At 36.7% G+C, this 23,418-nt stretch overlaps 2 protein-coding genes across 4 annotated transcripts in view; one reads left to right on the plus strand and one right to left on the minus strand.

Moving 5' to 3' along the window:
- alpk1 (alpha-kinase 1) overlaps positions 1 to 23,418 on the minus strand; it is a 38,940-nt gene that overhangs the window by 11,989 nt on the left and 3,533 nt on the right. For 2 of the 3 annotated variants that reach the window (XM_028473910.1, XM_028473913.1), the window contains exon 1: positions 4,251 to 4,293. The gene's annotated coding sequence lies outside the window, so the exon portion shown is untranslated. Of the gene's footprint in view, positions 1 to 4,250; positions 4,294 to 6,476; positions 6,570 to 23,418 lie in introns of those variants that run through there. The other variant, XM_028473912.1, reaches the window with a different exon arrangement.
- LOC114480090 (RAS guanyl-releasing protein 2-like) overlaps positions 5,628 to 23,418 on the plus strand; it is a 64,731-nt gene continuing 46,940 nt past the window's right edge. The window contains exon 1 of the mRNA XM_028473915.1: positions 5,628 to 5,906. The gene's annotated coding sequence lies outside the window, so the exon portion shown is untranslated. The remainder of the gene's footprint in view (positions 5,907 to 23,418) is intronic.

Raw genomic sequence — 23,418 nt, forward strand, 5'->3', positions numbered from 1 at the left:
ATCTGTAATGTCTTAATTCGCTGATCCGATAAATGATGTCATTGTCGTGATGAAACTTTCTGTAGATGCTCCCATTGCATTGTTTTATCATTTACACCAAAGAGTTGTTTGCTCTATGTAACACGGCTTTGTTTCACTTGCATTTGTGCACAAAGGTGAAAACCTATGAGCAAACGGCAAAAATGTCGATCGTTTGGAGCGGAGCGGCTGAGCGCCGGACTTCTTCCCCAGTCTACCGGCTCTCAAAGCGGGGGCAGCGTCTGCTGTTCGTGGCCACGTTTACATGGGAGCTTTAATTCCTCTTTAAAACAGAATAAAAGTTAATTCCTCTTTAACCTGACCTTGCAAAACACTTAATTCCTAATGCTAATTTATTCCAAATGAAACTTAATTCTGAATTAGGTGGCTGGTTTATTACATTTTTAATTCCGAATTAAATAATTCCTCTTTCATGTTAACAGTTAACAGCACTTAAAGCCCCTTTAAGTTCATTCCGGTCGTTTTGCACATGCGCGACTTGCGGCGATGACGCGTTTGGTGATGACATAATCCAACATGGCCGCCCGGACAAGAGCCGACATAATAATAATAAGAGCCTTAAAAGACATGGACCTATTGAAAAGAATGGATGGATGGAGTCATAAACCTGTGGAAATTAACAAGGACACATGGACTTATTAAACACACAGAGCTCATCAAACGGTGCTGGCTTCACCGGACGGGTGACACTAAAACCCGGAGACGAAAGAGGAAATGCGTTCCCATACTGCTGCACAGGCTGTAATATCACCAAGTTTATCATTGTAACGGTTGTTAGAGCTACTATCTTTACCAGGGAGCAACTATTTATTCCTGGTTATTGTTTTCCAGGGTTTTACTGGGCTTTATTTACTGGTGATTAGTTCATATCTATCTTCCGCTTCGTGAACCAAAGTGTGTTATTGTCGAGCTGCTGCTTCAAAACTACAATCAAAATAAAGGTAAAAACAGTTCTCATGTGTGGTCTTCTGTGTTACAGCTGACAATAAAATGTCTGTTGTGTGTTTCTCCTGACAGACGTGATACGTCATGTTCGCCCCCTATCCAATCAAAGCCTTTCCAACCCCCAGACATAAAGCGAAATTAACTAAAGCCAAATAAACAGGTTTTCCATGTAAACCTCAGTTCGGGAATTACTATTAAGATTAAGTCGGGGCTTTCGCCTTTAATTGGCCATGTAATGTTATTACATTAATGGAATTTGTCCTCTGCATTTAACCCATCCCTGAGGAGCAGTGGGCAGCCATTTTGCGGCACCTGGGGAGCAGTTCGGAGTTAGAGGACTTGCTCAACATCCCACAGTGATGGCCCAGGTGAGACTTGAACCGGCAACCCTTCGATTACAAGCCCAGCGTCCAGCGTGTTTACCATGTAAACACGAAGCAGAACACTTTAATTCCGAATGATTTAATTCGGAATAACAGCGGTGCTGTTTTTGGCTACGTGCTATTCTCCCCCTGTATTTGAATCAGTCGCATTGCGGGCAGAGCAGCCCTGAAATGTGGGTGTTCCCATTCAAATCTGGCTTTACGCGCATTCTCCGGTGTGCTTAAGTCCTTTTCCTCTTATGCACCCTGGAATAAGTGCAGCGCCCCAATAAGGTGAAACAATATAGTGCACTAGAAATATGGACTTAGTTACATTTGAAGCCACACAGACTCGTGTGTCACGCAGCAGCAGCTGTGATCACTCAGCTGCTGCTGCACAATTATTTAAAACAGACTTCTGTCCACATTGGTCACAGTGATTCAACTATTTTCATACTATGTCTAACATAAAGTCACAGTTTGATCCACTACAGAGTGAAACAAGCTGTCATATGAGATGAGGATGGACCACAAACTGTTCCCACACATAATTTAAAGAGGCTCAGCTCAGGTCGCTTTAAACTATTCATATTTAAAACTGTGTATTATGGACGCCAGTAGTTCTGTTTCACTGCAAACATTCCTCTGTATTAAAGCAGGATGCTCTGCGGCCGCGTTATTTCCTCGTATCGCCAGCATCTAACTCAGTCACGCTTTACAGCGATGATGGGGAAGGTGATGAAGGTGATGATGATCGAGGAAAGAGATTTTAACTGTGACTCAGTCACACTGAGATAATCTGATCAATGATCTGATCAAATCAGCCTGTTACATTGTTTATCAATGAAGGCGTTTCAAAAGTGAACTTTATCATTTTCACGAATTTCAATGATATTTACATGCGTTGGGAAAACTCCAGGTTCCGTGATTTCTAAACAGCCCAAAAAAAATGACATCACCGCCTCCTTTCCTTCAGCCCGCCTTCATTCACACATACACGCTTTTGGTCTACCTTGCGCGCTGTGGGCGGGTCAGCAGCCTGGACCGGAGAATATTCATAGGAGAGAAGCGCATAACTGCAGGCGAGCAAAAAAGCGCTAGTCCAGATGGGAGAATAGTCCCCTTAGTGAATAGCATATGCAGTTACGTCGTGAAGGAAAGCCGAGACGCCATTAAACTTTTCTGTTCGTCTTTTTTGAGCTACCAGTAGTAGTACTAACCTCTATGATCTGATCATCTGAACAAGACGTTGGTAGAATTTCCAGTGGGAAAGATACTTAAGTTCTTGGAGTAGCTGAGCTGCGTAACTCATCAAGGCAGTACGCTAAATGGGCGGGGCGTGTTACCAGGGCTCCTCCTGCCGGACCCAACTTTGCAGACTCTGGCTCCAAATGACATCAAATTTGCAAGATGGAGGCGCCCCGAAGCGCTGTATTTTGGCTTCAAGAACGTTGAGCGGGAACAGCTACAGTGAACGCCCACCGGTGTGTGCGCCCCACCTCTGCTGTGCACCTGTGAATATGGACTATAATTCATTTTTGTTTTCAAAGTGAACGGATATGTGTTTTATTTGTTGATTGGATTGGATTAGGGTTATAATCTCAGTACTTGACACCGGTACCAGGACGAGTTTAAATTCTAGTCGCAATGCACGATGGGGCAGTTGAGTATGGCTAGTATGCCCATGATGCATACTTAAAATATGTCCCACACACAGCCTGGTATGCCTTGCATACTTAATCTTTGCATACTATCTAATGTAAACGCACTACATACTAATTTGGACATCAGACTTAGTGTGAGTAGTAGTAAATTTCTAACAGTCTCAGTTTGCTGACATTTTCACACATTGCATTGTGGGATGTGGAGTGGCTGAGACGAATGCATACAAGTGTTTTTACTTGGTTCTGATGCTACGGGGAATACCGGGAAGAAACTCTATGCGTCAGTTTACGGGACTCCACATCCCACAATGCAATGTGTGAAAACGTCAACAGTGTTCATAATGGAAATAAAAACAAACTTTTTATATTACTCCCTTGTTTTTTCAATGTCCAATAACTCTCACATTCTGGAATTCAATAGAACATTATCTGTCACACACACAAAAAAAAAAAAAACTCATAACATAATTGAGCTAAAAATGGAAAACAATTATATAATCTCTGCCAAACATTCTTCTAATAAAAAAGCAATATCCTTTATAAAACTCTACAACATATATGTCACTACAACTTTGTAACCGCCTTTATTGTTTGTTTCTTAGCCCTGCATTAAATCTGTATTATTTTTGTTTTATTTTTATTTTTACTGCTCACTCAGCAAAGTGTTCCCTGCGTGAAGTGATTGCCTGTATGTATGTATATAATTTGTAAATATTGTTTGTACCCTGTAAATATTTCTGTAAGTTAAAAAAAAAAAAAAAAAAAAACTTTTGAGGACTTTTTTTTCCCCCTTTCTTTCTGTTGATGCTCCCAATAAATGATTTTCGATTTATTGATCTATGAAGCATTTAGTATGACTTTATCTGACAAAAATGTATTGAGGATTGCATAATTTATTTATTTTTTTTCACATTCCTATCGAGTTGAATGTATTAAATTCCTCCCCACTTCTAAATGCAACATTAAGATGTTTCTTTTGGCCAGAAACTGTCATGTATGAAGCCAGTTTTAACCAAAAATGTGCAAATTACAAACTATAAACTTGATTAATTTCACATTAGAGACGTTTGACACTTTTAGGTTAATTTTGAACAGGCACGCAAAGTTAACCAATAAAATTTCCTAAAACTAAAAACTCATTGAAAAATGACTTACAAGCAAGGAAAGCAATCACATATTAGGACAGAAACAAGCTAATACGTTGCCATAAAGTAAGAGAATTAAAAGAGAGTTTACTGACCACTTGACTGACCGCTGAACGTACCACTACTTCCTGATAGGGGCGGGGCTATCACATGCTGCCTTCAGGGCTATCAGCTATTTGACCTCCAAAGTCAAAATGTCGTCGTATCAAATAATTTTTAAGTGAATGCCTGGCTAGCTTTTTTAAATCTAAATATATTATGGTTTATGTTTTTGTGGTTAATAATTAACCTAAAATATCTTCTTTTAAAAAATAAATAATTGTATTGATTATTTGTAAACAGATTATCTTTGAAAAAAAAGAAAAATAAAAAAAGGAAAAAATACTTCCTAATTTTATTCAGCGCATTAGAATTAAGTTTTCAAGGTTTTTTTTTTTTCATTGTTTATATATAACAGATCATTATAATGTAGTATGTTACTTTCTTTAAAATACTTTTGACTTTTTCAACAATAAATAAATAAACTCCTATTTCATACCCATATAACTTATTTACATAGTACTTAAAGTACACATGGAACACCAAGAAAAATAATTAGAAACTACCACAGTAACAACAATAAGCATAATATAGAAAAACTACTTTTTGTGTGGAAAAGAAGACTAATGAAATAAAAGTAGTTACAGTAGACAATCTAATATAATAATATATTTCATTAGAATTTTTTAGGCCACCCAAAGACACTTTACAATAAAAACAGAATAATAAAAACAGTCCAATACATTATAAAACAGATAAATACAAAAGAAAAACATAGGAGAAATGATGAAATGAGAAACACTGAATCTATTTTTAAGTATAAAAATAAATAAATACAGATAATTGGAAATCAAACCATCATAATAAAATAAATGTTTTAGTTTTTTGCTATGTCTTTTGGTTGCTCGCTGGAATTTGAGGGACAATTATCCAACTTTTGAAACTACAGAGTCTGGACTATGTTGAAGAGTTTTTCAGACGTATTTTTCTTGTGCAACGAAATCCAATTAAAAAAATAAATAAATATATATATAAATATAAATATAAATTATACAATTTGTCATTATTCAAATAAAAATAAAAATAACAGGAAAGGACTGTAAGAACGTATTATCCCAACTCTGCAAGTGTTTGCGAACGCAGCACTCGAATAAACTCGACCAGCTTCCATTTTTTAAGTGTGCGTGTTAAAAAAAAAAAAAAAAAAAAATAAATAAATAATTAAACACTGGAGAAGAAATAGTGCACGTGCGTGTGTTCAGGTTGTGCATGCAGATGTCTGATGTTGGTCTCCCAGGAACGCGTCACTGCTGCAGAATCCCGTGGGGACTGTGCGTAATGGCGCTGGCCTATGGCGTCCAGGCTGTGGCGTTGCTGAGCTACGACCAATAGGCGGGACTGCGGCTCTGCAGTGTGACGCTGCACAGCTGGATTCGAGCATAGAGCGCTGCTGGCACACCGTCCGGTCCAGCTGTGCACAGCTGCACGCCTAACTTGCAGACTAGTACTTGTGCGCACTTTGGGGTTAATTTGCAGGAAAGAAAACACTGTTTTGATCTAATCGGAGGTTGTTTTTTTTTTTTAATTATTATTTTGGTGGAGATTGGAGAAGAACCACTACACGGAGTCTGGCGGAGTTGGGTGATGAAATCCAGCTGCTGTGACCACTGCAGCTTCTCTTCTTGGAGAATGCGACTGTCAAAACTCTAAAGGTAATTAAAAGAGGCGATCAGCAGGTGAAGGAACTGCTTTGGTCACTTTTACGCATGACGTATTTTAGTTTCGGCACATTATCTTCTCCTGCATGCGTGCAGCTCATGTGTAAATGCTTCTCATCAGCTGCTAAATGATGTGTAGTCGTGTACAAAACGCATATTATTCGCTCATGCTGCAGAATGAGTTGAGTTCCCTCCTTCCGCAGCAGATTAACCCACTTGTTGAGTATTGCATCTTCTTTGCGCACCAAGCTCATAAACGCGGGCAGTGATGGATGCAAGAATCGATGATTTTTGTTTTTATAGTTTGCGCAGAGCTGAGGGCCATGAACTGCTGCTGTGGAACATTAAAGACAGACTTCTGCTGAATTAATGTGTGATGAACAGGAGGATGAAGGAATGTCTGTGCCTAAATTTAGACTGAGGGAGTGGCTGACTCCTAATCCTGCTTTAGAACTATATGTTTAAGAGGTTCCCTGAGATATCCATCAAACACACTGACATTTCAGCTCCCTGTGTCTATGCTTCATGGTGGGAGTCAACAACAAACCAAAAGGTGATCCTTACCTCATCATCTGCCCTCTAATCCAGGCTGCAGCTGTCTGCACTGTGGTGGTGGTGATGATGATGATGATGATAAAGGTGCATGGTTTCCTCCTCCTGTCATTTGAGCAACAGGGATTAGGTGGCATCTTTCAGATTAAAGTTTGTTTGCCAACTTCTTCCAGCCTCACTCACTCACTCACTCACTCACTCACTCACTCACTCACTCACTCACTCACTCACTCACTCACTCACACATTTCAGAGTAAAGGCCTTAGCAGATGTTTACCACCTTAGGATGTGTTTCTGAACTGTCATGGTAACATTTACAATAACTCCAGTAACTTTTAGTATGAAAATCACAAATTTTGATACACATCTTTATGGGGTGCCAGTTGTAAAGTTGCGCGTGCTAAAATAAATGGTAACTTTTTGCAACATTTAGCAAAAAAAAAAAATCAAGTTTAAAAAAACGTATGTGAATTTTTGATGTCACTTTTGACCAGATTTACAGCAATATTTGTGAAATTTGTGGATTTTCTTTCTCGTAAAAAATACAATGTCAATGTTAAATCTAAATATTACATCTCAATCTAAATGTTAAATATTAAAGCTAAATTTTAAATCTAAATGTCACAGGTGGAACTACATATTTAGCTATTATGCACATTCACCATTTAGATTTAACATTTAGATTCAGATTTAACATTTGACATTTAGATTTAACATTTGGATTTAAATTCAATATTTGGATTGAAAATTTAGCATTTAGATTTAGCATTTATTCCTTCGACAGCATGTGTAGACAAGGCAAATAATAATAATAATAATAATAATAATAATAATAATAATAATAATAATAATAATAACGAAAAATAGATTTAACTATCATTTAGATTTAGTTTAACATTGACATTATATTTTTACGAGAGAAACAAATGTAACAAATTTCACAATTATTGCTGTAAATCTGGTCACATAAAACATTTTTTAAACATGGTATATATATATATATATATATATATATATATATATATATATATATATATATATTTTATTTTTTATTTTTTATTATTTTTTATTTTAAGATATTTCTTCTAGACATCTATCAAAAACCTTTTTAACCCTCCAGAAAATTGTTGACCATGTTTTTGTGTCAGTCACAAATTTAGTGACGACATCAATGACCACCAGAGTATGAACCATATTGGTTGTGGTGATGATATGAACTTTACTGCTGCGCCACCATCAGGTCAGACTTTCAGTTTTAAAGTTAGTGTATCTTGAAAATATTCTTAAATCAACTTTGCACCTGCAGGTGTGGGAATGTGAGGTCACATGTGGGTCACACACAGACTAGTTTTACACAGCTAAAACAGCTTGGGGTGAAACTGACCCGAGAGGAACACCAATGCTTGCAATATGAGTCCAGCACATTGAGAGAAAAAAAAAAAAATTCTTAATTGTACCCATCAAATTATGAAAAGTCATTAAATGAAGTGTTTATAATTGTTTGATGATGAACATTGAATGAGGTCAAATTGACCCCAAGGATAAAAGGAGGGTTAAAAAATGTCAAAAGGCCAGTTTAGTGGCTAGAATAATAGTTATGGAATATGTTGCACTAAATACGTGTGCACGACTGAATCATTGGGTAATGGTATTTTAAGTTTTACCAGTTGGATTTCAGGTCTCGGTGTGTCATCTTAATGATGTATGATGTAGTGCAAGTTTCAAACCTAAGGCCGAGGGGCCAAATCTGGCCGTTTAGTGTAAAGTGTTTTCTTGTTTGTAAAATAATAATGTTCCTCTACTGTCTTACTATGTGCAATATTACCAATTACTCTCTATGAAAACCCCACTTACTTATGATCTGTTATTTATTTATCCCTCCTCCCCTTAATTTTCCTTTCTGCATTTTATATATTTAGTTTGGTTGCTTGCATGCTCTCTGTCTTTGCTGCTGTAATGTGAATTTCCACACTGTGGGATAAAATAAAGTATTATCAAATCTAATCTCATCTAGAACATTCAATGTGGGCCACAGGAGAACGTAAAAATGACAAAGAAAACATAAGTCACTGTGTAAATTATCAGCTATTTCACTTGTAGATATCTCAGTTCATACACATACACAAATTCAATGAAACTCCACAATATTAGCAGGGCTCACAGTTTTCCTTTGCTTATATCGCACAATACAATCATTTTTGAACCACAACATTGTGAAAAAAAAATAAATAAAAATTAAATATACAGTATTTAAGTGAATATCTTGCAAGCACTTATTGCTTGGATATTGTCTGTGGCTTATATCATTTTTACATTAAAGTGCAAACTAGGGCAAGTTAATGTTGAATTGACCTTTTCTATAGCCTAAAATCTGCTGTATTTTTGACATTAAACGATCTGTATTTAACCCCTGAACTAAAATGAGTTTGACATCCCTGTTGTGTATGTTTACCTGTGCAGACTGGGTGTGCTCAGCCTCACACCCTGTATAAGCTGCTATAAGCTTGTATAAGCAGAATTATCAGGTGCAATGTTGTCAGATTCTGCAACTTTGCTGATTTTTTTTTTTAAATGTAATGATTCCTTTTTTTCCAACACAAATGCATATGATCTGCATGCTCAGTTTTAATGTATTTAATGTTTTTTTTTTTTTTTTTTTTTTTTGACTAGACAGTGCTTGTGCTGGATTTTCAAAATAAGACGATCACAAGAATGAGTTGTTTATTATACTTAGCGTCAGGGTTGGGGTCAATTACATTTTAAAATTACAGCTATGTTTTCAATTATCCATGTTCAATTACAACTCAATTCCGATTACGTTGGCTGCAATTTTTTCCCCAATTGCACTTACATTCTCAATTACTAAACTTAAAATTCAATTAATCACCATTTCTGAGCCTTTAATAAATAATTCCAATAAACTTAACCTTCCTCTTGTGTTAGCTTTCTGTTAGCATCTCTTATGGTAACGGGTTCGTTTTGACCCATGTCTTAAATCAGCTGTAAAATACACAAAAGAATATCTATATATATATAACATCTAATTTGTTTTCATCACTTGGTTACCTTAACTTCCTAATCCATCAAAAATATTGCTATTAGTATTTTTGGTGTGAGCGTCTGAGCCTTTTTTTCTGTCAGTATACTCCTAAATTTATACATGTTTTTAAATGGTAAAATGATCCTGAAGAGAAATGACAAGTAAACTTGACATAAAAGATATTTAATTATGTTGACTATGTATGTGTAAGCCATAGAACTGTAACATGGTTCCCCAGGTTTGCGTTTAATTAAATTGTAAATAATAATTTTGACATAATTTCTATGCCAATTACAATTGCAAAGTCAATTATCTGAACTCAATTATGATTGTAACCACAACAGAATTTTTCAATCACTATTAAAATGATAATTATGTTGTAATTGTAATTAATGACCAATTGCGTGGTTACAATTATAATTGACCACATCCCTGCTTAGTGTGAAACTCAATGTTTTACTTCTTAATTCCCAGTGTGCAGAATGACCCACACGTTGTCCACATGAGTTTTGTGTTGCTGTTGTTCATCTGTATCAGTGTCTCATTCAGAGAAAGCAAATGAGGCAGCCAGTCAAATAAATCTGCCAACAAAGCAAAAAAAATCAATGAAAACACAGAGTCCGGAGTTCAATTAGTCACATGTCGATCCGCGAACTAACTTCATCCATCCGTATAACTGCCAACCACAGATCTGCTTCATTAAAGGCCAGGATTAAAGTCCTGTAGACTGGATTAAAGCTTGTGAATCTTCTGCATTGTCTGTTCGTTCACCTCTGTTTTCTGCCGCAGTGCAATTACTACTTTATGGCCTCCTGGGTGGGTGAGTGGCTGTGGAGGGGGGCTTCTTCATATCTAAAATCCCATTCATTCAACTTCTCCACCTGCAGGTTTTGCTGCACTTATACAAACCCACAGTAATTGGTTTCATTATGAAAGGATCTCATTTAAACCAAAGGACTTACAACTAATTATGGAAGAGGAGGAATTCACTGAAACTCGACTGAGGGACAGAGCATAAATAATAGAGGATAGAACAGTGCTGTTAGCCATTAGCCACTGAGCTAATTCCTCCTATAGTGTTGCAATATGTTTGGGGTATGTCTTCGCAACTTCCTGTGTTTGCTCTGAGAGGACGTGGCTTATCTGCAAGTCACTATGATTATGTTTTTTTTTTTTAAACATTTATTTGCAGCAGACAAACACACATACGAAAAAAACAACAACTGAGAGAAAATATTTCATAACTTAATAGCATTTAAGTTGATATTAGCGTTTAGCAGGATGAATCATCTGCTCACTGTATGTGTTCACCTTCGAAGGTTTGTGAGTGACGTGTATGAAATTAAAATCATGCCAAAACCTCACAAATGCACAAAATATGCTTTACTCACAGCCATTGATTCACAAACTAAGTGTGGTTTGCAAATACAAAACATCAATTACAAATGAATACATTTCATTTTGCAAATAAGAAATGCACCTATCAAACAAAGTATTGTTTTTTTTTTGTTTAACTGCCTTGTTTTGGACTTGAATTATGTATTTTTATTTGTTTTATATATATATATATATATATATTTTTTTTTTTGCGTTTTTTGTGGATTTCCATCTTATAAAGTGGATAAAGGTTTCTGTTTCGTGTCAGAATTAATTAATAATCTCTACATCTTCCATTTGGGCTCAAAAATTGATTTCCAACACACATATATCTGCTTAGAAAAAAATCCTGAACAAATAAAAGGGTTTTTTATACTTAAAAACTCACGTGACTTTAGGGACTATTTTTCTGCATTGTTCTGTACTTGAATGATGTCCTTTTATTAGAAAAAACTTAGAACTTAGTTTGTACTTGAAGGACAAAGATATAGTTCGGGAGCCACAAGGGTGAACCTGGTTTTGTCGGATTACATTTTTTTCTCTCTTCTTTCAGGTAATTTTGGGCATGCTTATCATGAATCAGGGGGGTGACAGTTGATATCCTTTGGGCAATTTTAGTTATTGACCCCTTCATTGCCGACACCCCCAAATCATAAGAACACGGGAATTTCCTATGATTACATGGAATGAATTTGCATTAAACACGTCATACTTGTGAAATTTAACATTTGTTTATACATTGTTTAATGATTTATGACATATCAATCCAAGTAGAAAAGAATTAACCCTTTTCTGGCCATTGTTACAATGCAAATTATCATAATTTTGTCAGCAAGACTTTGACGTCCCGAAGAGAAAAGGAAAGAATAATGCAAAATGTTGAAGACAGTAATATTAAATTTTTTACCTATTTGTCAAATCCCAGAAATCTAGCAATGGTTTATATTCTGTATTCACTTGGGCTACAATGTCTCATTCAGAGACCTTAGAAGTGAGCAGGTGAACATGGCATATTCACTAAACTGCAGATTGTAAACAGAGTAATGGCTTTAAAGCTGCAGTATGTAGAATTGTGAGACTTGTTTAGAAACAACCACACTCCCCCATCCCCTCTCTGTTTCGAAACCTATGGACCATAGGTTACCTAGCTTACAGGTATCCTCATGAACTCTCCAACTATGGAGCCCTCAGCGACTTTTTTCACTATCGAGACTAGTGAAAAATGTAGGAACTTTATTTCCTATTAATGGAGAGTTTTTTTTTTATGTTTTAGAGACTCTGGCATGAAAGCTTGTATCACTCTCTAGTTATTGTCCTCCAAAGCAATGGCAGCGCACATCAACTTTATTCAGGTTGCCAATAGTTATGCCCAAAAACAGCTCACGGAGCACTGTTTGTAAAAATATCTCTGATGGGCTGAAATGTTGTGCCACGCTCCTGGATTTATAAAGCTCATATACAGGGCCAGGAGGAGTAAAAGTGCACTGTCTGTTCAGAACACTTTGTCTTACAACATGCTCAAAGGTGATTATGTATTTTTGACTAAATGGTGCCAAACAGCTTTAAGAGTTTAACAACATTGCAGTGGCTAGTTCAGGTTACTGTGGTCCTGGAGCATCCTACACTGAAGCATATGAAATCTGGAGCAGGTTTAGAGTTCTCTGGAAGAGCAATTGGGCTGAGGGATTTGTTTATTGTGTCCTTTTCCCATCCAAAATCTTCTGGGTTTAGTGGTGGTGGGTCAGAACCAGGAATATGATATATAACTATCTGAAAATGGGCCTTCTTCACATAGGCAAACACTTCCTTCACATCAACATCTCTGTCACTGGCTAATAATGCAATGACTCTTGAGTAGATAGCATTCAGGTCAGAAACCTTGGATTCACCAATCTTCACAGATTTGCTTTGTTCTCTATATAGCTTTACTTAGAGATGGTACGGTAAAATCCCTCTGGCCATGGTCAAAGTCTTAACATTTCTTCTCCAATCACAATGGCATTTTCATCATTTACAGATCCTGGCGCTAGCTTTGAAAAGACGCTGGCACAAACTAATGGGGAATGCTTGCCTAATCCTATTAAATAGGGTTGGGCACTGAGAACCGGTTCCAAATAGGAACCGGTTCCTAACGTGCGGTAGTGTTGTGTTCAAGACCACACTATCCGAGACCAAGACTTGCCCGAGACCAGAATGCACCGAGACCAAGACAAGACCAAGACTTTCGGGAGCCGAGACCGAGTCAAGACCAAGACCGAGACAAGCCAAGACCAAGACCATAAACATTTTTTTTAATTTAAAAATATATAAATAAATAAAATTATGGCAAGGTTCAACAGTTAAATAACATCTCTCTTTAATTTTAGTTTATTTTAAATACATTTGACGGACAAAAAAAAAGGTGCCTGCAAAAATTTAACTAAAATATTAAAACTACTACTGCTACTGATAAATTCACAATTATTCTACATATTTGAAAACAAGATTTTTATGTCAGCTGAATGTACAGCAAGTGTTTAAAAGCATTTTTGCCAAGAAATAATGATTCTTCATTCTGATTCTTTCAGTTGTTCAGGTTTAACAGGTCAAGATAATTTTTTAGTTTAAAAAAGCCTTTACACAGGCCATTTTTATTAATTCACTTAGTTGATATAGTTTAATTTGGTTACTGTAATGTAACTAGAATATTCAATTAACAAAGGTTTCCAACTGTAACTGTAAAAGTGAAACTTTCTGAAATAAAACTACAAACAAGTTGTCATCAGTGTAAAAAACATAGAGCTACAGGTAGATGTGAAACTAAATAAAACAAACTCAAACCCTGGAAAAGTCATGTAACAAATTAATCAATTGTTCTTGTTGAGAATTATTATTATTATTCTGGATACAGTGGAAACAGAAACTATAAAAAAATAATTATATTGTGAACCTGTTTATATTGTGGGGAACATATTATATACATACAGTACATGTAATTGGAGTCTAAAGTCACAAAAAAACACCACTTTAAAAAGAAAATAGACTAATATAAGACCTCTTTACAGTTATTTGAGTCATTTTGGGCTAGTGCAACTCTGCGGCGATGACGCGCTGGTGACGACATAAACCAAGATGGCGGCGGCCCGGACGACAGCCGACATTATGTAATAAAGCCTTAAAATACATGGATATAATGAAAAGAGTGGATGGACAGATGCATAAACATGCAGACTTTCACACGGACACACACAGACTTATTAAACACACACGGACTTATTAAACACACACGGACCTCAGTAAACGGAACAGGCTTCACCGGGCGGCTGTCACTAGGACCCAGAAGCAGAGTAAGTGCGTCCCCTATCCAGCCTTCACAGGCTGTAATATCATCAGTTTATCATTTTACCAGTTATTAGAGCTACTGTCTTTACCAGGGAGATAATATTTATTCATGGTCATTGTTTTCTGGAGTTTTACTGGGATTTTTATCGGTGATTAGTTCATTTCTCCCTTGCGCTCCGCGGTCCAAACTGACACCGTAGCCACACACGTATGAGTGTGTCACACACGTATGAGTGTGTCACACACGTCACTCAGTCACATTAAGGAAGGTTGCGGTCATTATACAGGGTGGATTAAAGAATGAATAAAGGATTGTTTTATCCCGTTCTTCTCCGTGTTATTATCACATTATAAAAAAGCTTCAAAATAGCAGGAATTAGTGCTGGTCTCGAACGGTCTTGACGGAAAATCCTGCGTCCGGGCAGCCCGAGTCCGAGACAAGACCGAGTCAAAATGCTTCAGAGTCCGAGACAAGACCAAGACCTTTAAAATTTGGTCTCGAGACCAAGACTGGTCTTGACCACCACAACACTAACATGCGGTTCCAGAACCGTTAGGAAGATGTTTGCATTTCGATTCTTTTTTTCGATTCCTAAATGCCCTCACTAGTTTCTTTCCGCGTCTTGCTCTGTTTGTTTCCACAACAGGGTTTGTATAAGATGCGTTCAGAATGCGACTGCAGTGTGTGTGTGTGTGTGTGTGTGTGTGTGTGTGTGTGTGGCTACGGTGTCAGTTTGGACCGCGGAGCAGAAAGGAGAGTAGAAACTAATAACTGGTAAAAAGCTCAGTAAAACTCCGGAAAACAATCAAGAGGTATAAATATTATCTCCCTGGTTAATACAGTAGCTCTAACAACAGGTAAAATGATAAACTGGTGATATTACAGCCTGTACATGCAGTACGAGGACACATTTACTCCGCCTCTGGGTCCTAGCGCCAGCCGTTTGGTGAAGCCCGTTCCGTTTACCGAGGTCCTTGTGTGTTTAATAAGTCCATGTGTGTCCGTGTGAAAGTCAGCATTTTTATGCCTCCGTCCATCCACTCTTTTCATTATATCCATGTCTCTCAAGGCTCTTATTAAATAGTGTCGGCTGTAGTCCGGGCCGTCGCCATCTTGGATTATGTCGTCACCAGCGCGTCATCGCCGCAAGTTGCGCAAACGCAGAATGAGCCACATAACTGTAAAGAGGTCTAATAGTCTATATTAGTCTATTTTCTTTTTAAAGTGGTGTTTTTTTGTGGCTTTAGACTCCAATTACATGTATGTATATAATATGTTCCCCACAATATAAATACATTCACAATATAACTATTTTTATAGTTTCTGTTTCCACTGTATCCAGAATAATAATAATCTTTCTCAACAAGAATTGTTGATTGTTTTGTCACACGACTGTTCCAGGGTTTGAGTTTGTTTTATTTAGTTTCACATCTACCTGTAGCTCTATGTTTTTCAGACTGATGACAACTTGTTTGTAGTTTTATTTCAGAAAGTTTCACTTTTACAGTTACAGTTGGGGACCTTTGTAATTGAATACCCTAGTTTCATTACAGCAATCACATTAAACTATATCAACTAAGTGAAATGATAAAAATAACCTGTGTAAAAGCTTTTTCAAATTAAAAAATTATCTTGTGAAATCTGTGACCTGTTGACCTGCACAACTCAAAGAATCGGAACCGAGAATCGTTTAGAACAGGAATCGAAATTGAGAATCGGAATCAGAATCAGAATTGTTAAAATCCAAACGATGCCCAACCCGACTATTAAAACACAATTAAAACTGGCCTTAAACTTGATCAAACTTTAAACATAAACCATTCTAGTGATGCTTTAGTGCTTTTACTTACATTAGGTGCCCTCAAAACAGTGTATAGTCATGGTTTGATGTCTTTCCGAAGCAAAAGAACTTTAAAGAAAGGCATGGTAAACATGTGCTTAAAACAGTAGTCACTGTACAGAGTCATCTGGAGTGTTTTTCAGTAACTAGGCCCTAGACTCATTTCTAAGACATGAGGGGGAAAACAAAAGTGACAGCCACCATTCTTTCATGACCAACGCCCACCCCGCATTGTGACAATCTCTTCAACATGAAGTATTGCAGAATATAAACATATTTTAAGTTTGCTCAGCATACTCACTTAGTTGAAAAAACAGAGGAATCTGAAGTATTTCAGAATTTGGCTGTATCCGATAGAAAAGGGTTAACATCATGAGTTGCCCCACAGATATCAATTGTCACCCCCCTGAATTATGATAAGCATGCTCTAGACTACCAAAAATAAAGTGAGAAAAAAACCATATCCGACAAAACCAGGTTCGCTGAAATTTAGGGATTTGGCTCCCGGACTAATATACTCCATCCACGTGTGCCTATCCGTGAGGTTTTTTTTTGTGTATTTTCATTTTATAAAGTGGCTAAAGTTTCCTTTATTGGGTTAGAATTCATTAATAATCTTTACATCTTTCATTTGGACTCAAATTTGATTCCAACACACATATCTCTACTTAAAAAAAAAATCCTAAACACGATTTTCAACACCAGGGAATGTTTTTTCACACTCCCTCTGACCTCGTGCACAAAACCAGACCTTCTAAATTCTCATTCTGTCGAAGCATTCGCCGCTCTCCACCTTTAAAGGCATGACTGGAACATTAAAAGGAGCGAGAGGAATTCTGATGGAAGAGAATGCCGAGAAAAGACAGGAGTAAGCCATAAATCAACCTGAGACTGACAATAAATCATTCCGGTTAAACGCTTTCATTAAGCAGCTCAACCTGTGCATACATAAAGCTACCAATTATAGCAACGGTGGTTAATACAGGTTCATGATTAGCTACAAATAATGGGAGGCAAGGATTTGTTAGTCAAAGCACACTTTCAGTCTACAGCGCCTGCACTCGGAACGTGTAATAAAATAACAGCCTGTTTATAGTGTTAGCGTTTTTGTCAACATGCACATTAAAAACATTGCATAACGACCACAGGAAATGGAAGGGTTTACAGGATGCTCGGGGATGTGAGTTGCAAAGAAAGACGCACAAACAGGAACTCAACCGTTTCTGTTAGAAAGCCTGCAGGAGAATTGGACTTGGTAGGTGAGTGAATGTGAAGCCTTCAGTGTTCATAAAGCAAAGTAAAGTAGGACTGCTGCAGAAAAAAAAAATAACCACATATCTCAGTGGGCATAACCACTGACATGCAGGAAGAAGTGAGAGAGTCAGATAGTGTATGAAGGAACCAAAGACAGTTCTTAGAAATAAGGTTGAAAAACAACCTTAAAAGGGAAGTGAAACACTTTGACAGCTCTATATACTGTATATATATATATATATATATATATATATATATATATATTCATTAATTGGGAACAAAGCATTTCTGTTTTGTTATTGGTTTTGTGGTTTTTGTTGTTTAGAGCAGTGGTACACCCTTTCTCTTATTTCTAAATTCAAGTACCCCCTTTGTCCGTCTACAACATTTTGCTGAGAAAACTGTTTTAAAACAACTATAGAACATAATGATGAAACAAACTAGAATCTTAAAGAATCTCACTTTGCAAATAAGAGGAAAGAAACAGTATTTAGAGCAGTGGTTGCCAACCTTTTTTGGATCATGGCCCCATTTTGATATCACGAATTTCTGGCGATTCCAAAGACATTTTATAGATTTATATTTCACAATGTGAAAGCATAGAAATAGGGGTGTCCCGATCCGATATCGATATCGGTCCGATATTAGCCTGGAAATGAATATCAGATTCAAATTTTTTTTTTTCGCAATTCATTTTTTATTCATTTTATTCAATTGTAGAATACTGTAGATATTATGTTGAAGGTAAAAAATTATGAAACCATGTGGTTAATAATAAATGGGTCAGTTTTTTCTCATACCTACTGTTGCTGACTATTGTTCTCTGTTTGAGTAACATCACTTGATCAAGGCTTTTCTAACATTCCGCACTACAAAATAAGTAATAATTATTATTTTTATTAAAAAAGAGAGAGAAAGAGAAAAAAAGGATGTATAATTCATGCTGAGATCAGATCAATATTGGTGTCTGCCGATATGCAAGGCTGCAATATCGGTATCATATCGGAAATGAAAAAAGTTGTACCGGGACATCCCTATATAGAAATACAGTTGTTAAAGATTGTGTTGTTTTAATTTAATTAAAAAAAAAGAATAATAATTAAAACATTATCAAAAATCTATTTTAATTTTTCATAAATTTCAGGTGACTCCAAGGTTGAAAAACACAAATTTTAGTGGCTCCTGAATAGATTTCTATACTTTTTATAATTTCCGGTCATCTCATGTCTGGGGTGGGACCAAGACTGACACTTTATTTGTCAATTTTCTTTTTTACAGTGTATCGTCTGGAGGAGATGGAATTGGTGACTTTTCTGCTTAAAATGTAATTACTGTTGCTTGATTTACATTATGTTTGATTTGTAATTGTTACACTAGAACTCTGTAGTGCATGTGTTGTTCATGTGCACGCAGCAGCCTCTGTTTGGGCAGCTGTAAGTAACACGTGTTGTTGCTGCTGCAGAGGTGTGTGCACATTGAGAGAGAGAAGCGCTGCAGTAATATGCTTTTTAACAGAGCATGTTATGTTACTGTGATGTTGCTGTTGGGCTAACGTTAGCTTGTTAGCTCCTCTGGGGGAGGGACTTTGGGAAGTTTGGAGGCTGTGCAAGAGAGCAGCAAGGAGGGAGGGGGTCATCATTTGTGAGAAATGAAAGATATAATGGAAATCTTAATTTAAGCTAGCAACCAGTTAGCAAAACTTCTAAAACAAGGGGCTATTACAGATCACAACTCTGGTTCTTAGCATACAAGCTAACTTAGCAGTTGTTTTTGCTAATTAGCGTTGTTTATGCTAACTACCAGCTTTTCTAAAATTTCTAAAAACTATATACATTTCCACTTTCCGGCTGAACAAAATGTGAATTTAGCCATATAAATGGTAAAGACTCTGGAAATTGAAGAGGCAAGTTGAAGTTTCCATATGTAGTCGTATAACCAGGAAACTATGTTATGTGATTTAAAAATGTTCCTTAGATACATTGAGAACTAATTTCACGAATAGCATTATAAAAAAGGGTATTTTGTGTATTTATTGAATTGTGAGAACTTGACAAGTATTTAAGCGTGTAGGAACACAAATTCACTCATCATCTTGTGAACAAAAATAATACAACATTTTTATAGATTTATTTGCTGGCAATTATGTTTTTAACCTCAGGCTTTTGTTGTTCAGGACTTTCACAAAACACTGTTTGTCTACACCCCATTGTTTACCCAGCTATAACGCGCTGTCTTTGCTAAATGCTAAGTAATCCAAGGACTCTTTACGCCTGTTTACTTGCTTCTAAAAACCTCTGGGTATAAGCGAACAATAACAACAAACAGTCTAGTTTTTCTTCCACTTTGTTCAGTTCTAAAAGGAGCTGACCATTTTGTCTTTTAAACCGAGCTTGATTTGTTTTAGAAATCTCTATTGCAACACTTGAAACGCGTCCTCCAAAATACATGCTTTTATATCTTCGCTTACCACTTATCACAAGTGAAGACGTCATTTTCAGTTCATCATAAACGCTGTCCAACTACTGTGGCTGTGCAGCCTCTCTCCGACCACTCATGCCTGGGCTTTTCAATACCTGCCTAGTATATAACATAGCTGAGAATATCATTTTAAATTGGATAAATATCTAGGGATGTCCCGATACAACTTTTTCCATTTCCGATATGATATAGATGTATCAGCCTTGCATATCGGCCGATACCGATATTGATCCGATATCAGCATGAATCATACATACTTTTTTTTTCTCTACTCTCTTTTCTTTAATAAAAACAATAATAATTACTTATTTGTATAGTGGAATGTTAGAAAAGGCTTGATCAAGTGATGTTACTCAAACAGAGAACAACAGTCAGCAACAGTAGGTATGAGAAAAACTGACCCATTTGTTATTAACTAATTGGTTACATAATTTTTAACCTTCAACATAATATCTACAGTATTCTAGAAATGAATAAAAATAAATAGATTAAAAAAAAAAAAATCAGAAAATCCGGACATTTGAATTCAATATCCGATATTCATTTTCAGGCTAATATCGGACCGATATCAGATATCGGATCAGGACAGCCGTAAAAATATGTATTGAAGTGGCAACTCTCTACTTGTTTGACATAAACTTTGCAATTTATTAAGCATATATTAAAACACTGATGAGCACGACTTTTGCGTCATTATCAACTTTGAAACAACTAAAACTGATAAATATGTTTATATAAATACAGTATACACACCTACTGTAACTTCATTTTTTGCCTCTGCAATACAACAATGTAAATTGTAAAGCTAACATAAATTCATTTTTTTGTTTGTTTTTTATTAGATGAGTAAACATTAAACAGCTTAGTTAACATATGGTAGGTAAGCAAACTGAGCTAACTTTAAATTCAATGAACATTCTAATTGATGTCACAATCTATTTTAAATGCATTTGCCAAACCTTTTTGAACAAAAGGTGTTTCGGTGTTCCTAGCTAAATGCTTTAGGGTTATCTCATTTTCCAAAAAAAAAAGAAAAAAAAAAGTTGTTACTAATTTTCTAGCTAGTTGTAATGAACAAGCATTCAAGTATAGTATTGTCTGTCTCTTTAAATTTGATCACTCAGTGGTGGAACAATATGTAACAACAGGATGGGTGATTCCTGTCAGCAGCGTTGGAGAACACCCTACTGTTAAACCCTGCCTGGTCAAAAGTTCATTTTATCTTCTATTTTGAAATAAGTGTTAAGGTTTTGTTTATTCAGTCAAGGTTTTTCAGGAAATGTTTTATCTCCTGAAATGTTTCAACCAGTGACGTGCAGTCAGGGTAGGCAAGGTAGGCAGTGCCTACCCAAGGGTGAATTGATATTTTGATTATTTGTTTTAATTATAATATAATTATAAATAATTTATTTTTCAATTTCCGATAGCCTGCAGTACCTATAAGTTTGAAAGTGTCAGCATTTTGTGCTTTTCATATCCCAAATCGCTAAACATCGCTATTTCCTAACCGCTGTAAGGCAGGATGAGGCCACACCCCCTCCCAAAAGCACGTTGCTACTCCGCATCTGTTCCCATAGCATGTTATTATGTGTTTGCGCATGCGCAGTCTGTTCCCCAAGATGAAAACCATTTACGTAAAAAGGCAGCTCTGTATGCCGACTTTGGACGTAACCGCGCATTGCTAAATGCTATACGTAAGTTCACAGTGCATTAGTGAATTGATATCACATGACCGCTGCTGCACTACAGGCAGGATGACAGCACTAGAGATGATAAATAAACTTTTTTTGAGGAAAAACGACAACACCTGAGTTACCAGACCTTCAGCAAAGGTAAGGTCAGAAAATTGTTTGTATTTTCTACAGTGAATGGAAGGTTTTCCTTTGTGGATGCGCCTCACTGAGATTGTTCCGAGTTGTTGTTGTTGCCATTTTCTCCGTGTTTCTGTGTTTCCAACACAAATTACGGATGTGCTGCTGTGTCATGAGATATATCTTGTATGGTGGCTATATTAAATAATTGTTTATGTTTCTTTAATGGTGTTTTACATTGCTGATTTTGTTAGATGGCTAAATGCTTGTTCATGTGGCTCTTGTTGGATTTTTAGTTTCTTATTATGAATTTTTTATTTTGATAAGCAAAATGAGATGACTGTTGTAAATTGCGCAATACAAATAAAGTTGAATTTAACTGAATTGAATTACACTTGCCAGCAGAAACATATTAAATTGTCATTGGTGTTGACATTGGTGGTCTCTATTTGGAACGCCCTGCCTACCCTACCCTAGTGCTCATGGCACATCACTGGTTTCAACTGCCAGTCTTCCTCAGAGGTGATTGCTTTGATGTATCCCTATGAGTTATCTCATATGAGAGACTGGCAGTTGACAGCCGAAACACGTCAGGAGATGCACATTTGCTGAAAAACTTTGCCTGAATAAACAAAACCTTAACATATATACATATACGGCCTGTTTGATATACTACAGTGGCCACAATGAGGAACAAACCTTTTAAATACAGTTCTATCATGATTATTCTATTGCATATAATGCCATATAGAGTTCATGCGTCGGTCATCACAAGTCAAGAGCTTGACCATGAAGTCAGATGTAGCAGGGAGATAAAGGACAGTGTGTGGTAGAATTGGTAAATAGATAATGAGCAGGGAAAAACATCTAATCTGAAACATGGTATACGTCGCAATTGAAATTACACGATAAAAAAAAAAAAAACTTTAAAAGGGATGGTCACATGTAGCTCCCACACACATACCAACACACCCTTCCGGTGTTTGTTACTAGGCTAACTTTCACATCTGCTGAAAGAGCTGAAGCTCAAGCAGGAAGTCACTGAACAAAGCTGCAAAAACAATCTGAGACAATGATACATTGTTATGCTCAGAGAACAGACGACATATGTATATATTATATATGCAAGACATGATTTGCCTCATACGTTCGAAACATTTCTTTGAAGAATATAAGCTGTCGTGCAATATGAGATGGTGCCATATGTGGAATGTTATGCGTGACTTCTTTTGGGTTTTGTGACATAATAAAACATTCCATCTTGGCAACAGCTGCTTCCCAGCAAGATTGAGAGATTTACACTTTTTCTTAACATTTGCGGTTTGTTGGATGATAAACTATGAAACACAAACATGAACGTTTCTCCTTATTAGAAGACATGTCCTTGTTTTTCATCACTTCTAAACTTTCATATCTTCTTGCTACTCACGCCAACAGCATCTGTCATGTTTGACTGAGCTGTAGTACAGTCTTCCTACCTCCCTGTCTCCTTATCTGCATTCCCTCATTCCTTCCCCCTCCTTCATCACTCCTAAGAAGCAACTCTAGCTGTTAATCTCTGTTTGCAGACAGTTCCCCCCCACTGATGTGGCATTCTGCTTTTCCAAGGAAAAGGAAACCTTCCCCTTCCTGCTTGCAATACCCTGCGGTCCTTAAATAGAGCCTGCCACTAGCCTGCTCTATCGGCCCCTCTGGAGAACTATATCTGTCCCTTCTTGTGGCACCCATGTTACAACTTCCTGAAACAACCTCGGGAGTGTTTGGCAAGAGATTACGCTGGTGTGTGTGAAATGAGAGAGTAGTGTTTTTACAATCAGCAGATGACTAAAAAA

Source organism: Gouania willdenowi, chromosome 18 (assembly GCF_900634775.1).
Source record: "Gouania willdenowi chromosome 18, fGouWil2.1, whole genome shotgun sequence".
Lineage (NCBI taxonomy): Eukaryota > Metazoa > Chordata > Actinopteri > Blenniiformes > Gobiesocidae > Gouania > Gouania willdenowi.